A 15,847-nucleotide genomic window follows, 5' to 3' on the forward strand; every position below is an offset into this window, starting at 1 on the left:
CACACAATAAGTGTCCCTAAACACACACAATAAGTGTCCCTAAAGACACACAATAAGTGTCCCTGAACACACACAATAAGGTCCCTAAACACACACAATAAGTGTCCCTAAACACACACAATAAGTGTCCCTGAACACACACAATAAGTGTCCCTAAACACACAATAAGTGTCCCTAAACACACAATAAGTGTCCCTGAACACACAATAAGTGTCCCTGAACACAGACAATAAGTGTCCCTAAACACACACAATAAGTGTCCCTGAACACAGACAATAAGTGTCCCTGAACACACACAATAAGTGTCCCTAAACACACACAATAAGTGTCCCTGAACACACACAATAAGTGTCCCTGAACACACACAATAAGTGTCCCTAAACACACACAATAAGTGTCCCTGAACACACACAATAAGTGTCCCTGAACACACACAATAAGTGTCCCTAAACACACACAATAAGTGTCCCTGAACACACACAATAAGTGTCCCTGAACACACACAATAAGTGTCCCTAAACACACACAATAAGTGTCCCTGAACACACACAATAAGTGTCCCTAAACACACACAATAAGTGTCCCTGAACACACACAATAAGTGTCCCTGAACACACACAATAAGTGTCCCTAAACACACACAATAAGTGTCCCTGAACACACACAATAAGTGTCCCTAAACACACACAATAAGTGTCCCTGAACACACACAATAAGTGTCCCTGAACACACACAATAAGTGTCCCTAAACACACACAATAAGTGTCCCTGAACACACACAATAAATGTCCTTAAACACACACAATAAGTGTCCCTGAACACACACAATAAGTGTCCCTGAACACACACAATAAGTGTCCCTAAACACACACAATAAGTGTCCCTGAACACACACAATAAGTGTCCCTAAACACACACAATAAGTGTCCCTGAACACACACAATAAGTGTCCCTGAACACACACAATAAGTGTCCCTAAACACACACAATAAGTGTCCCTGAACACACACAATAAGTGTCCCTGAACACACACAATAAGTGTCCCTAAACACACACAATAAGTGTCCCTAAACACACACAATAAGTGTCCCTGAACACACACAATAAGTGTCCCTGAACACACACAATAAGTGTCCCTAAACACACACAATAAGTGTCCCTAAACACACACAATAAGTGTCCCTAAACACACACAATAAGTGTCCCTAAACACACACAATAAGTGTCCCTGAACACACACAATAAGTGTCCCTAAACACACACAATAAGTGTCCCTGAACACACACAATAAGTGTCCCTAAACACACACAATAAGTGTCCCTGAACACACACAATAAGTGTCCCTGAACACAGACAATAAGTGTCCCTAAACACACGCAATAAGTGTCCCTAAACACACACAATAAGTGTCCCTGAACACACACAATAAGTGTCCCTGAACACAGACAATAAGTGTCCCTAAACACACACAATAAGTGTCCCTGAACACACACAATAAGTGTCCCTAAACACACACAATAAGTGTCCCTGAACGTTCACTTAATCTTCAGAATCCACTTAAGAAAATTGTAAAAGCAAAATTTTCAACCGGTTTTGTTTATTTACATGATCATGTGTGTGTGTGTGTGTGTGTGTGTGTGTGTGTGTGTGTGTGTGTGTGTGTGTGTGTGTGTGTGTGTGTGTGTGTGTGTGTGTGTGTGTGTGTGTGTGTGTGTGTATGTGTGTATGTGTGTGTGTGTGTGTGTGTGTATGTGTGTGTGTGTGTGTGTGTGTGTGTGTGTGTGTGTGTGTGTGTGTATGTGTGTATGTGTGTGTGTGTGTGTGTGTGTGTGTGTGTGTGTGTGTGTGTGTGTGTGTGTGTGTGTGTATGTGTGTGTGTGTGTGTGTGTGTGTGTGTGTGTATGTGTGTGTGTGTGTGTGTGTGTGTGTGTGTGTATGTGTGTGTGTGTGTGTGTGTGTGTGTGTGTGTGTGTGTGTGTGTGTGTGTGTGTGTGTGTGTGTGTATGTGTGTATGTGTGTGTGTGTGTGTGTGTGTGTGTACTCACCTATTTGTGGTTGCAGGGGTCGAGTCCTAGCTCCTGGCCCCGCCTCTTCACCGGTTGCTACTAGGCCCTCTCTCTCCCCGCTCCATGAGCTTTATCAAACCTCGTCTTAAAACTGTGTATGGTTCCTGCCTCCACTACGTCATTTTCTAGGCTATTCCACTGCCTTACAACTCTATGACTGAAGAAATACTTCCTACTATCTCTCTGACTCATTTGTGTCTTCAACTTCCAATTGTGGCCTCTTGTTTCTGTGTCCCCTCCCTGGAACATCCTGTCTTTGTCCACCTTGTCTATTCCACGCAGTATTTTATATGTCGTTATCATGTCTCCCCTGACCCTCCTGTCCTCCAGTGTGGTCAGGCCGATTTCCCTTAATCTTTCCTCATAGGACATTCCCCTTAGCTCTGGAACTAACCTTGTCGCAAACCTTTGTACTTTCTCTAGTTTCTTGACGTGCTTTATCAAGTGCGGGTTCCAAACAGGTGCTGCATACTCCAGTATGGGCCTGACATACACGGTGTACAGTGTCTTGAATGATTCCTTACTAAGGTATCGGAATGCTGTTCTCAGGTTTGCCAGGCGCCCATATGCTGCAGCAGTTATCTGATTGATGTGTGCTTCCGGAGACATGCTCGGTGTTATACTCACCCCAAGATCTTTCTCCTTGAGTGAGGTTTGCAGTCTTTGGCCACCTAGCCTATACTCTGTCTGTGGTCTTCTGTGCCCCTCCCCCATCTTCATGACTTTGCATTTGGCAGGATTAAATTCGAGAAGCCATTTGCTGGACCAGGTGTCCAGTCTGTCCAGGTCTCTTTGAAGTCCTGCCTGGTCCTCATGAGATTTAATTCTCCTCATTAACTTCACATCATCTGCAAACAGGGACACTTCTGAGTCTAACCCTTCCGTCATGTCGTTCACATATACCAAAAATAGCACTGGTCCTAGGACCGACCCCTGTGGGACCCCGCTCGTCACAGGTGCCCACTGTGATACATCATTACGTACCATGACTCGTTGTTGCCTCCCTGTCAGGTATTCTCTGATCCATTGCAGTGCCCTTCCTGTTATATGCGCCTGATGCTCTAGCTTCTGCACTAATCTCTTGTGAGGAACTGTGTCAAAGGCCTTCTTGCAGTCCAAGAAGATGCAATCAACCCACCCCTCTCTCTCTTGTCTTACTTCTGTTATTTTATCATAAAACTCCAGAAGGTTTGTGACACAGGATTTGCCTTCCGTGAATCCGTGCTGGTTGGCATTTATACTCCTGTTCCGTTCCAGGTGCTCCACCACTCTCCTCCTGATAATCTTCTCCATAATTTTGCATACTATACTATACTAAGGACCCACGGGGAGATGTTGTCTGGTCCCATTGCCTTTGAGGTATCGATGTCCCTTAGCAGTTTCTTCACCTCCTCCTCATCTGTATGTATGTCGTCCAACACTTGTTGGTGTATTCCTTGCTGGTGTCCCCATCTGGTCTGTCCCCCCAGAGTCCTTCCTGTCTCTACTGTAAATACTTCCTTAAATCTCGTGTTGAGCTCCTCACATACCTCTTGATCGTTTCTTGTGAGTTCTCCACCTTCTTTCCTCAGCCTTATCACCTGGTCCTTGACTGTTGTCTTCCTCCTAATGTGGCTATACAGCAGTTTCGGGTCAGATTTGACTTTCGATGCTATGTCGTTTTCATACTGTCGCTGGGCCTCCCTCCTCATCTGTGCATACTCGTTTCTGGCTCTTCTACTAATCTCCTTGTTTTCCTGGGTCCTATGCCTCCTGTACCTTTTCCATTCTCTGTTGCACTTAGTTTTTGCCTCCCTACACCTTCGGGTAAACCAAGGACTCGTTTTGGTCTTCCTATTATTTCCGTTTCCCTTGGGAACAAAACTTTCCTCTGCCTCCTTGCACTTTGTTGCCACATATTCCATCATCTCGTTTACTGATTTTCCTACCATTTCTCTGTCCCACTGAACCTCCTGTGTGTGTGTGTGTGTGTGTGTGTGTGTGTGTGTGTGTGTGTGTGTGTGTGTGTGTGTGTGTGTATCAGGAATATCATCCATAGTGTCTGTGTCACAAATATATACAACTCCTTGCTTGGGACGAGGAATATGACACCGTTGAACAGGTACGCTGGTGTCGTGTCACATGTCATCTGACACCGTTGAACAGGTACGCTGGTGTCGTGTCACATGTCATCTGACACCGTTGAACAGGTACGCTGGTGTCGTGTCACATGTCATCTGACACCGTTGAACAGGTACGCTGGTGTCGTGTCACATGTCATCTGACACCGTTGAACAGGTACGCTGGTGTCGTGTCACATGTCATCTGACACCGTTGAACAGGTACGCTGGTGTCGTGTCACATGTCATCTGACACCGTTGAACAGGTACGCTGGTGTCGTGTCACATGTCATCTGACACCGTTGAACAGGTACGCTGGTGTCGTGTCACATGTCATCTGACACCGTTGAACAGGTACGCTGGTGTCGTGTCACATGTCATCTGACACCGTTGAACAGGTACGCTGGTGTAGTGTCACATGTCATCTGACACCGTTGAACAGGTACGCTGGTGTCGTGTCGCATGTCATCTGACACCGTTGAACAGGTACGCTGGTGTCGTGTCACATGTCATCTGACACCGTTGAACAGGTACGCTGGTGTCGTGTCACATGTCATCTGACACCGTTGAACAGGTACGCTGGTGTCGTGTCACATGTCATCTGACACCGTTGAACAGGTACACTGGTGTAGTGTCACATGTCATCTGACACCGTTGAACAGGTACGCTGGTGTCGTGTCACATGTCATCTGACACCGTTGAACAGGTACGCTGGTGTCGTGTCACATATCATCTGAGAAATAAGTCTCAACACTTCTTCCAGCTCAGTTTCTGTTCTGTTGTTATCAACATATTTCGTATAATCTAGTTGGGAGGAGGGGAGTCTTAGTAGTCCTACTACCAATGTCTCACACCTTACAACTGTCTAAAAATTCTATAAGGATCTTACGAATTTACGAATGAACTTGGGCATTCCGATCTGGTTGGCCAGGCAAGCACCAGACAGGCTTGCCCCAGAGCTGAGCCGGAAAACTCTCGACACCTGCCGAAGGTATATATCAAAGGTTCCAAGTTTCTGGCTGTGGCTCTGTAACAAAACTTTGCGACAGTTGGCTGAGAGGCCACAGTGGTAACAGCAACTACATAGCCACCCACACCTTTGCAAATATGATCCAGCAGGAATACATTTATCACCTGGCTTTTGATAGTGCTTACACGGGGATCAACAACTAAATATTCTCTTCTATAATGTGTTTCTTGCGTGTGTGCTGCCGTGCGAGCGTGAGTGTGTGCAAATACATATAGCCTAAAAGGAAACAAACAAAAATCTGGGGATATTTACAGGTGTGTAGAAGACAGGGCTCCCAAAATAGCCACCACCACAACACACACAACTTCCCAACAAAACTTTTCCCACATTTCTCGCTCCGCAAAAACGTGTATTCATTCGTCGACGGTTACCGTTGCATTTTATCTATGACAGGAGGAGAGAGCAGCGTATCAACACGATGGCTTCACGCCTGAGTAGCTTAGGTCCCTCAAGGTGAAGTTATTCAAGGTGAGGTGCTTCTAGGTGAGATGCTTCAAGGTGAGGTGCTTCTAGGTGAGATGCTTCTAGGTGAGATGCTTCTAGGTGAGATGCTTCTAGGTGAGGTGCTTCGAGGTGAGGTGCTTCTAGGTGAGGTGCTTCAAGGTGAGGTGGTTCTAGTGAGATGCTTCAAGGCGAGATGCTTCTAGGTGAGATGCTTCTAGGTGAGATGCTTCTAGGTGAGATGCTTCAAGGTGAGGTGCTTCAAGGTGAGGTGGTTCTAAGTGAGATGCTTCAAGGCGAGGTTATTCAAGGTGAGGTGATTCAAGGTGAGGTGCTTCTAGGTGAGATGCTTCTAGGTGAGATGCTTCAAGGTGAGGTGGTTCTAAGTGAGATGCTTCAAGGTGAGGTTATTCAAGGTGAGGTGCTTCAAGGTGAGGTGCTTTAAGGTGAGGTACTTTAATGGGTGGTGCTTCAAGGTGAGGTGTTTCAAGGTGAGGTGGTTCTAAGTGAGATGCTTCAAGGTGAGGATATTCAAGGTGAGGTGCTTCAAGGTGAGGTGGTTCTAGTGAGATGCTTCAAGGCGAGATGCTTCTAGGTGAGATGCTTCTAGGTGAGATGCTTCTAGGTGAGATGCTTCAAGGTGAGGTGCTTCAAGGTGAGGTGGTTCTAAGTGAGATGCTTCAAGGCGAGGTTATTCAAGGTGAGGTGATTCAAGGTGAGGTGCTTCTAGGTGAGATGCTTCTAGGTGAGATGCTTCAAGGTGAGGTGGTTCTAAGTGAGATGCTTCAAGGTGAGGTTATTCAAGGTGAGGTGCTTCAAGGTGAGGTGCTTTAAGGTGAGGTACTTTAATGGGTGGTGCTTCAAGGTGAGGTGTTTCAAGGTGAGGTGGTTCTAAGTGAGATGCTTCAAGGTGAGGATATTCAAGGTGAGGTGCTTCAAGGTGAGGTGCTTTAAGGTGAGGTACTTTAATGGGTGGTGCTTCAAGGTGAGGATATTTAAGGTGAGGTGTTTCAAGGTGAGGTGCTTCTAGGTGAGATGCTTCGAGGTGAGGTTATTCAAGGTGAGGTGCTTCAAGATAGGGTGCTTCAAGGTGAGGTGCTTTAATGGGTTGTGCTTCAAAGTGAGGTGCTTCAAGGTGAGTTATTTCAAGGTAAAGTTATTCAAGGTGAGGTGCTTCAGGGTGGGGTGCTTCAAGGTGAGATGCTTCAAGATGAGGTACTTCAAGGTAAAGTTATTCAAAGTGAGGTGCTTCAAGGTGAGGTGCTTCAAGGTGAGATGCTTCAAGATGAGGTACTTCAAGGTAAAGTTATTCAAAGTGAGGTGCTTCAAGGTGAGGTGCTTCAAGGTGAGGTGCTTCAAGATGAGGTACTTCAAGGTAAAGTTATTCAAAGTGAGGTACTTCAATTGGTGGTTCAAGGTAAAGTACTTCTAAGTCAGGTGCTTCAAGATGAGGTGCTTCAATGGGTGGTTCAAGGTGAAGTGCTTCAAGGTGAGGTGTTTCAAAGTGAGGTGCTTCAGTGAGTTTATGCTTCAAGGCGAGCTGCTTCAATAGGTGGTGCATCAAGGTAAGGTGCTTCATAAGGTGCTTCAATGGGTGGTTGTCAAAGAGGTGCTTCAAGAGATGCTTTAAGATGATGTGCTTCAAGGTGAAGTGCTTCAGGGTGAGGTACTTCAAGTGATGTGCTTCAGGGTGAGGTGCTTCAGGGTGAGGTGCTTCAGGGTAAGGTGCTTCAAGGTGAGGTGCTTCAGGAGGTGCTTTAAGGTGAGGTGCTTCAAGTTGAGGTGCTTCAAGGTGAGGTGCTTCAAGGTGAGGTGCTTCAAGGTGAGGTATTTCAAGGTGAGGTGTTTTAAGGAGAGGTGCTTCAACGAGAGGTGCTTTAAGGTGAGGTGCTTCAAGTTGAGGTGCTTCAAGGTGAAGTGCTTCAAGGTGAGGTGCTTCAAGGTGAGGTGCTTCAAGGTGAGGTATTTCAAGGTGAGGTGCTTTAAGGAGGTGCTTCAACGAGAGGTGCTTTAAGGTGAGGTGCTTCAAGGTGAGGTGCTTCAAGATGAGGTGCTTTAAGGAGAGGTGCTTCAAGGAGAGGTTCTTTAAGGTGAGGTGCTTCAAGATGAGGTGCTTCTGGGTGAGGTGCTTCAAGGAGAAATACTTCAGATTAATGCACCTGTATAGGTGTGGTGCTGCAAACGTATGCACCTGAGTAAGTGAGGTGCTTGAATAGTATGTACCTTAATAGGTGAGGTGTTTAAGGCATATATACGTAAATAAATGTTTACAGTTCCAACGTATATTGGATTTTATTTAATACAAGTATGATGAAGTTACTGGAGAACAAAGGAAAATATTATATCTTCTTATTCATAATTTATGAACAGCAAGACACATACTGGCATACAGAACGTAGTACTGGTGGGGCCAGTAGCAAGAAGCTGCTACCTTATACTACCTTCAGCACTACTAGTGTAGCCTATACATTATCTCTTTTGAATAACTAGTGTCATGAACACTTGTCAGTGCTCAGTAATATACAAATCGAATTAATCTTCTGGGTTTCTGTTTCTTTGTGGGTTATTATTGAGCATTATATCTTTTACATATTCACTACATAATGTATTATCTTGTTGCACAAGTATACATGTGCTATCGTATACATCTAAACGGATCACTAGTATACACATTATACATTGCACATACCCCAGGTAGTCTCTCCTGGCATGATATGACCTTGTGGTTGGTGCACTTTTGAAGTCGTGTTTACACTCTACACACATGCACAGCCACTGACATATTTATGCCAGGCTCAGCAAAATATTGGATATTGAAAATCAAACTAACTCAGTCTCTCAGTACTCGAGGTGGAAGGGCATGTTGATTCTCTATTCACGGTGTGAATAGCATTGCAGAGGTGTGCTGGGGATGGGTCCTATTCTGGGTGCCTAGAGCTCTACACGGATGTGCTATTCTCAGTATCTAGACTCTAGAGCATTGAAGGGGTGTGCTACTGAGGGGTGTTATTCGTAACAACAAAAACACTGCACTAGCTTATATAATTTGTAATGGTATACTAAAAATTACACAATTTTTTAAGTATAAACACACTTGAGTACACTCAGAACATAATATCGAAAATTTAAAACATAGTCTTCCTTGCCTGCGCTCACAATTAGTTTTTCACTAAGGTTTCCACTCCACCAGTTGACAATGATTCAGGAGGAACCGGAACGTTGTGTAAAGTTTCCTCTCCGGGTTACGTGTTAGTTGTGTATCATTTCAGCTATGGTTTGTGACTTTTTCTTCTTTAACATAATATAAACTGTTCAGTTGTCAGTAAGGGTAAGACAGCCACTGCTTCAACCACGGTTACGAGGGATTATCACACCAGCATCAACCAGGAGAGATTATCGTGCGAGCATTGACCGCGAGAAATTATCGCGCCAGCATCAACCAAGGTTGATTATCGTCACAGCATCAACCACCAGACACCAACCAGCAACGGGATTTTCAATAAGGCAAACTTCCTAACTAATTTCTATACTTAGAGCCTAAATTCTTGTCCAACTTACACTCGGGACCAGCCGAGGAAGAATGTTAATGAAATACTGTTTGTGTGCGGTCACGGACCGACTCTTACGGTCGCCAAAACTTTGCTCTCCACGCCAACATTTGTTACAGGAAGTTTCTTTAAACCACATAGCAGCCAGACCTTCCTGATTTAAATGAGAGAGAACACAATACTCAGAGTAAAGTAACGAGAGACAGCAGAGAGTGCGGCAGAAATGTGAAACTAAACGTGAGAGTCTCTTGTTTCCTGAGAGATAAGAGTAAACAGTTGATGAATGTACAAGACGATGACAGTCTCTGGGTTAATAACCCTGGAGGGTTATTAAACCAGGATGGTTAACCCAGGAGGGTTATTATTACGAACTCTGGTAAAGAATGGCCTGTGAGACCTGGTCGTAATGGGAATAGGAGGAAACAAAACTCAGCAGTAGACTATAATGTATATTTTGCCTTCACCCGCTATATACAGGTATGTACACTATGTACAATATGTGACAGATGGCAAAGCAGAAGCCAGAGAAAGTGCATCATACTCAAACAGCAGGTAGACAAGTCTGCCAATGCTTACCGTAAATGAACCACGTTGCTTCAACTTTGGTGAGCTTGCCTTTTATTGGTCAATGAGCTAAGGTACTGATTTAACGACGGGTACCCTATCGATTGTTAAACCCTTAGCATCCGGTTCGTTGGCTGGGCGGCAGCCTATATGGGAGTGTGACACACGCCGAATAAATTGTAACATACTCTTTGTATGCCACAGTTATTATACCAATAGGTTATTAACCCTGGAGGGTTATTAGCCCAGGATGATTATTAACCCAGGATGGTTATTAACCCAGATGATATATTAAGAAAGGATGAATATTAACCTAGTATAGATATCAATCCTGGAGGGTTAACCCTAGAGAAATATTAACCCTGGAGAAATATTAACTCTGGAGGGTTATTAATGCAGGATGGTTATTTACCCAGGATGACAATTAACCCAGGATGGATATTAACCCTGAAGGGTTATTAACCTTGGAGGGTTACTAAAGCAGGATGATAATTAAGCCAGGATGGTTATTAACCTTGGAGGTTAATTAACTAACGAATGCCAGAAGTGTCTTATTCACTGTGATCCTTACCTTGGATACGACCCAGAAGAGCCGCCTGACTCTCAGGTACCTACTTACTGCAAAGTGAAGATGGGTAGCAGGTGTAAGAGGATTAACACTCAGGTACCTACTTCCTCCTAGGTGAAGAGTGGCAGCAGGTGTAAGAGGATTAACACCCAGGTACCTACTTCCTCCGAGGTGAAGAGTGGCAGCAGGTGTAAAAGGATTAACACCCAGGTACCTACTTCCTCCTAGGTGAAGAGTGGCAGCAGGTGTAAGAGGATTAACACCCAGGTACCTACTTCCTCCGGGGTGAAGAGTGGCAGCAGGTGTAAGAGGATTAACACCCAGGTACCTACTTCCTCCGGGGTGAAGAGTGGCAGCAGGTGTAAGGGGGTTAACACCCAGGTACCTACTTCCTCCTAGGTGAAGAGTGGCAGCAGGTGTAAGAGGATTAACACCCAGGTACCTACTTCCTCCGGGGTGAAGAGTGGCAGCAGGTGTAAGGGGGTTAACACCCAGGTACCTACTCCTTCCTAGGTGAATAGGGGCAGTAGGTGTAAGGAGACTAATTCTCAGGTACCTATTTACTGACAGGAGAGAAAATTTTAGAAACTAATGGCAAGTAGGCACACCTACTTAAGAAATTTTAATATAGTAACTTTGAAAAACTGTCACATGATATACATTATATAAACTATATATATCATGTAAACTATATATATATATATTCTTTGACTCGACTCTAAAAGCCTGAAAGAAATATAAATCTGAAGCGACTCTTAAAAATGTCACGAGAAGTGAAAAAAAATGGTGCTCGGGAAAATGGTGCTAAGGAAAATGGTGTTCAGGAAAATGGTGCTCAGGAAAATGGTGCTCAGGAAAATGGTGCTCAGGAAAATGGTGCTCAGAAAAATGGTGCTCAGGAAAATGGTGCTCAGGAAAATGGTGCTCAGGAAAATGGTGCTCAGGAAAATGGTGCTCAGGAAAATGGTGCTCAGGAAAATGGTGCTCAGGAAAATGGTGCTCAGGAAAATGGTGTTCAGGAAAATGGTGCTCAGGAAAATGGTGCTCAGAAAAATGGTGCTCAGGAAAATGGTGCTCAGGAAAATGGTGCTCAGGAAAATGGTGTTCAGGAAAATGGTGCTCAGAAAAATGGTGCTCAGGAAAATGGTGCTCAGGAAAATGGTGCTCAGGAAAATGGTGCTCAGGAAAATGGTGCTCAGGAAAATGGTGCTCAGGAAAATGGTGCTCAGGAAAATGGTGCTCAGGAAAATGGTGTTCAGGAAAATGGTGCTCAGGAAAATGGTGCTCAGGAAAATGGTGCTCAGGAAAATGGTGCTCAGGAAAATGGTGCTCAGGAAAATGGTGCTCAGGAAAATGGTGCTCAGGAAAATGGTACTCAGAAAAATGGTGCTCAGAAAAATGGTGCTCAGGAAAATGGTGCTCAGAAAAATGGTGCTCAGGAAAATGGTGCTCAGAAAAATGGTACTCAGAAAAATGGTGCTCAGAAAAATGGTGCTCAGGAAAATGGTGCTCAGAAAAATGGTGCTCAGAAAAATGGTACTCAGAAAAATGGTGCTCAGAAAAATAAAATGCAATAGAGAGGTTCCAGAGAGATAAATTCTCTCTTTACAGATTAGAAGCTTGTACAATCAGTTACTGGTCATGCATATACAATCACAGCAGTGACTGAGCATCACAGATACAATCACAGCAGTGACTGAGCATCACAGATACAATCACAGCAGTGACTGAGCATCACAGATACAATCACAGCAGTGACTGAGCATCACAGATACAATCACAGCAGTGACTGAGCATCACAGATACAATCACAGCAGTGACTGCGCATCACAGATACAATCACAGCAGTGACTGAACATCACAGATACAATCACAGCAGTGACTGACCATCACAGATACAATCACAGCAGTGACTGACCATCACAGATACAATCACAGCAGTGACTGACCATCACAGATACAATCACAACAGTGACTAAACACCACAGATACGATCACAGGAGTGAGTGAGCAACTTATAATATAATCACAACAGTGTCTGAGGAGCATAAGCGCAGTCATAGCAGTGACTGACTTCAACCAACACAACAGTGACTTATCTCAACAAACACAGACACAGCCGTGACTGATCTAAACACATACAGAGCAGTGACTAATCTAAACAAACACATACAGAGCGATGACCAATCTAAACAAACACAGAACAGTGACTAATCTAAAACACAGACAGAGCAGTGACTAATCTAAACAGACACAGAGGAGTGACTAATCTAAACAAACGCAGACAGAGCAGTGACTAATCTAAACAAACACAGAGTAGTGACAACTCTAAACAAACACAGAGAGAACAGTGACTTAAAAAACACAGAGCAGTGACTTATCTAAAACACAGACAGAGGAGTGAATAATATAAACAAACACAGACACCGCAGTGACTAATGCAAACACAGGCAGAGCAGTGACTAATCTAAACAAAGACAGGGCAGTGACTATTCTAAACAAACACAGACAGGGTAGTGACTAATCTAAACAAACACAGACAGGGTAGTGACTAATCTAAGCAAACACAGACAAGGTAGTGACTAATCTAAACAAACACAGACAGGGTAGTGACTAATCTAAGCAAACACAGACAGGGTAGTGACTAATCTAAACAAACACAGACAGCGTAGTGACCAATCTAAACACAGACAGGATAGTGACTAATATAAACAAACACAGACAGGGTAGTGACTAATATAAACAAAAACAGACAGGGTAGTGACTAATATAAACAAACACAGACAGAGTAGTGACTAATATAAGCAAACACAGAAAAGGTAGTGACTAATCTAAACAAATACAGACAGGGTAGTGACTAATCTAAACAAACACAGACAAGGTAGTGACTAATATAAACAAACACAGACAAGGTAGTGACTAATATAAACAAACATAGACAGGGTAGTGATTAATATAAACAAACACAGACAGGGTAGTGACTAATCTAAACAAACACAGACAAGGTAGTGACTAATATAAACAAACACAGACAAGGTAGTGACTAATATAAACAAACACAGACAGGGTAGTGACTAATATAAACAAACACAGACAAGGTAGTGACTAATATAAACAAACACAGACAAGGTAGTGAATAATATAAACAAACACAGACAGGGTAATGACTAATATAAACAAACACAAACAAGGTAGTGACTAATATAAACAAACACAGACAAGGTAGTGACTAATATAAACAAACACAGACAGGGTAGTGACTAATCTAAACAAACACAGACAAGGTAGTGACTAATATAAACAAACACAGACAGGGTAGTGACTAATCTAAACAAACACAGACAAGGTAGTGACTAATATAAACAAACACAGACAAGGTAGTGACTAATATAAACAGACAGGGTAGTGACTAATATAAACAAACAGACAGGGTAGTGACTAATATAAACAAACAGACAGGGTAGTGACTAATATAAACAAACACAGACATTTAGTGACTAATATAAACAAACACAGACAGGGTAATGACCAATATAAACAAACACAGACAGCGTAGTGACTAATCTAAACAAACACAGACAAGGTAGTGACTAATATAAACAAACACAAACAGTGTAGTGACTAATATAAACAAACACAGACAGGGTAGTGAATAATCTAAACAAACACAAACAAGGTAGTGACTAATATAAACAAACACAGACAGTGTAGTGACTAATATAAACAAACACAGACAGGGTAGTGAATAATCTAAACAAACACAAACAAGGTAGTGACTAATATAAACAAACACAGACAAGTTAGTGACTAATATAAACAAACACAGTCAGGGTAGTGACTAATATAAACAAACACAAACAAGGTAGTGACTAATATAAACAAACACAGACAGGGTAGTGACTAATATAAACAAACACAGACAGGGTAGTGACTAATAAAAACAAACACAGACAGGGTAGTGACTAATCTAAACAAACACAGACAGGGTAGTGACTAATATAAACACAGACAAGGTAGTGACTAATATAAACAAACAAAGACAGGGTAGTGACTAATATAAACAAACACAGACAGGGTAGTGACTAATATAAACAAACACAAACAAGGTAGTGACTAATATAAACAAACACAGACAGGGTAGTGACTAATATAAACAAACACAAACAAGGTAGTGACTAATATAAACAAACACAGACAGGGTAGTGACTAATATAAACAAACACAGACAGGGTAGTGACTAATATAAACAAACACAGACAAGGTAGTGACTAATATAAACAAACACAGACAGGGTAGTGACTAATATAAACAAACACAGACAGGGTAGTGACTAATATAAACAAACACAAACAAGGTAGTGACTAATATAAACAAACACAGACAGGGTAGTGACTAATCTAAACAAACACAGACAGGGTAGTGACTAATCTAAACAAACACAGACAGGGTAGTGACTAATATAAACAAACACAGACAAGGTAGTGACTAATCTAAACAAACACAGACAGGGTAGTGACTAATATAAACAAACACAGACAGGGTAGTGACTAATATAAACAAACACAGACAGGGTAGTGACTAATCTAAACAAACACAGACAGGGTAGTGACTAATATAAACAAACACAGACAGGGTAGTGACTAATATAAACAAACACAGACAGGGTAGTGACTAATCTAAACAAACACAGACAGGGTAGTGACTAATATAAACAAACACAGAAAAGGTAGTGACTAATATAAACAAACACAGACAGGGTAGTGACTAATCTAAACAAACACAGACAGGGTAGTGACTAATATAAACAAACACAGACAGGGTAGTGACTAATATAAACAAACACAGACAGGGTAGTGACTAATATAAACAAACACAGACAAGGTAGTGACTAATATAAACAAACACAGAAAGGGTAGTGACTAATATAAACAAACACAGACAGGGTAGTGACTAATATAAACAAACACAGACAGGGTAGTGACTAATATAAACAAACATAGAAAAGGTAGTGACTAATATAAACAAACACAGACAGGGTAGTGACTAATATAAACGAACACAGACAGGGTAGTGACTAATATAAACAAACACAGACAAGGTAGTGACTAATATAAACAAACACAGACAGGGTAGTGACTAATATAAACAAACACAGACAGGGTAGTGACTAATATAAACAAACACAGACAGGGTAGTGACTAATATAAACAAACACAGACAGGGTAGAAGTTAATCAACGAACAAAAATATCAGGCTGTACCAACTTCACCTTTAAAAAGAATTATTGCCTTTTGGAGACTGAAACAGCTTCAGTTAGTGGTGGTGGTTGTTGTGGTGGTAGTGCTGGTTGTGGTAGTGGTGGTGGTTGTTGTGGTGGTAGTGCTGGTTGTGGTAGTGGTGGTGGTTGTTGTGGTGGTAGTGCTGGTTGTGGTAGTGGTGGTGGTTGTTGTGGTGGTAGTGGTGGTTGTGGTAGTAGTGGTGGTTGTTGTGGTGGTAGTGGTGGTTGTGGTAGTGGTGGTGGTTGTTGTGGT

The sequence above is a fragment of the Cherax quadricarinatus genome, chromosome 60 (genome assembly GCF_038502225.1).
Source record: "Cherax quadricarinatus isolate ZL_2023a chromosome 60, ASM3850222v1, whole genome shotgun sequence".
In the NCBI taxonomy this organism is placed as follows: Eukaryota; Metazoa; Arthropoda; class Malacostraca; order Decapoda; family Parastacidae; genus Cherax; species Cherax quadricarinatus.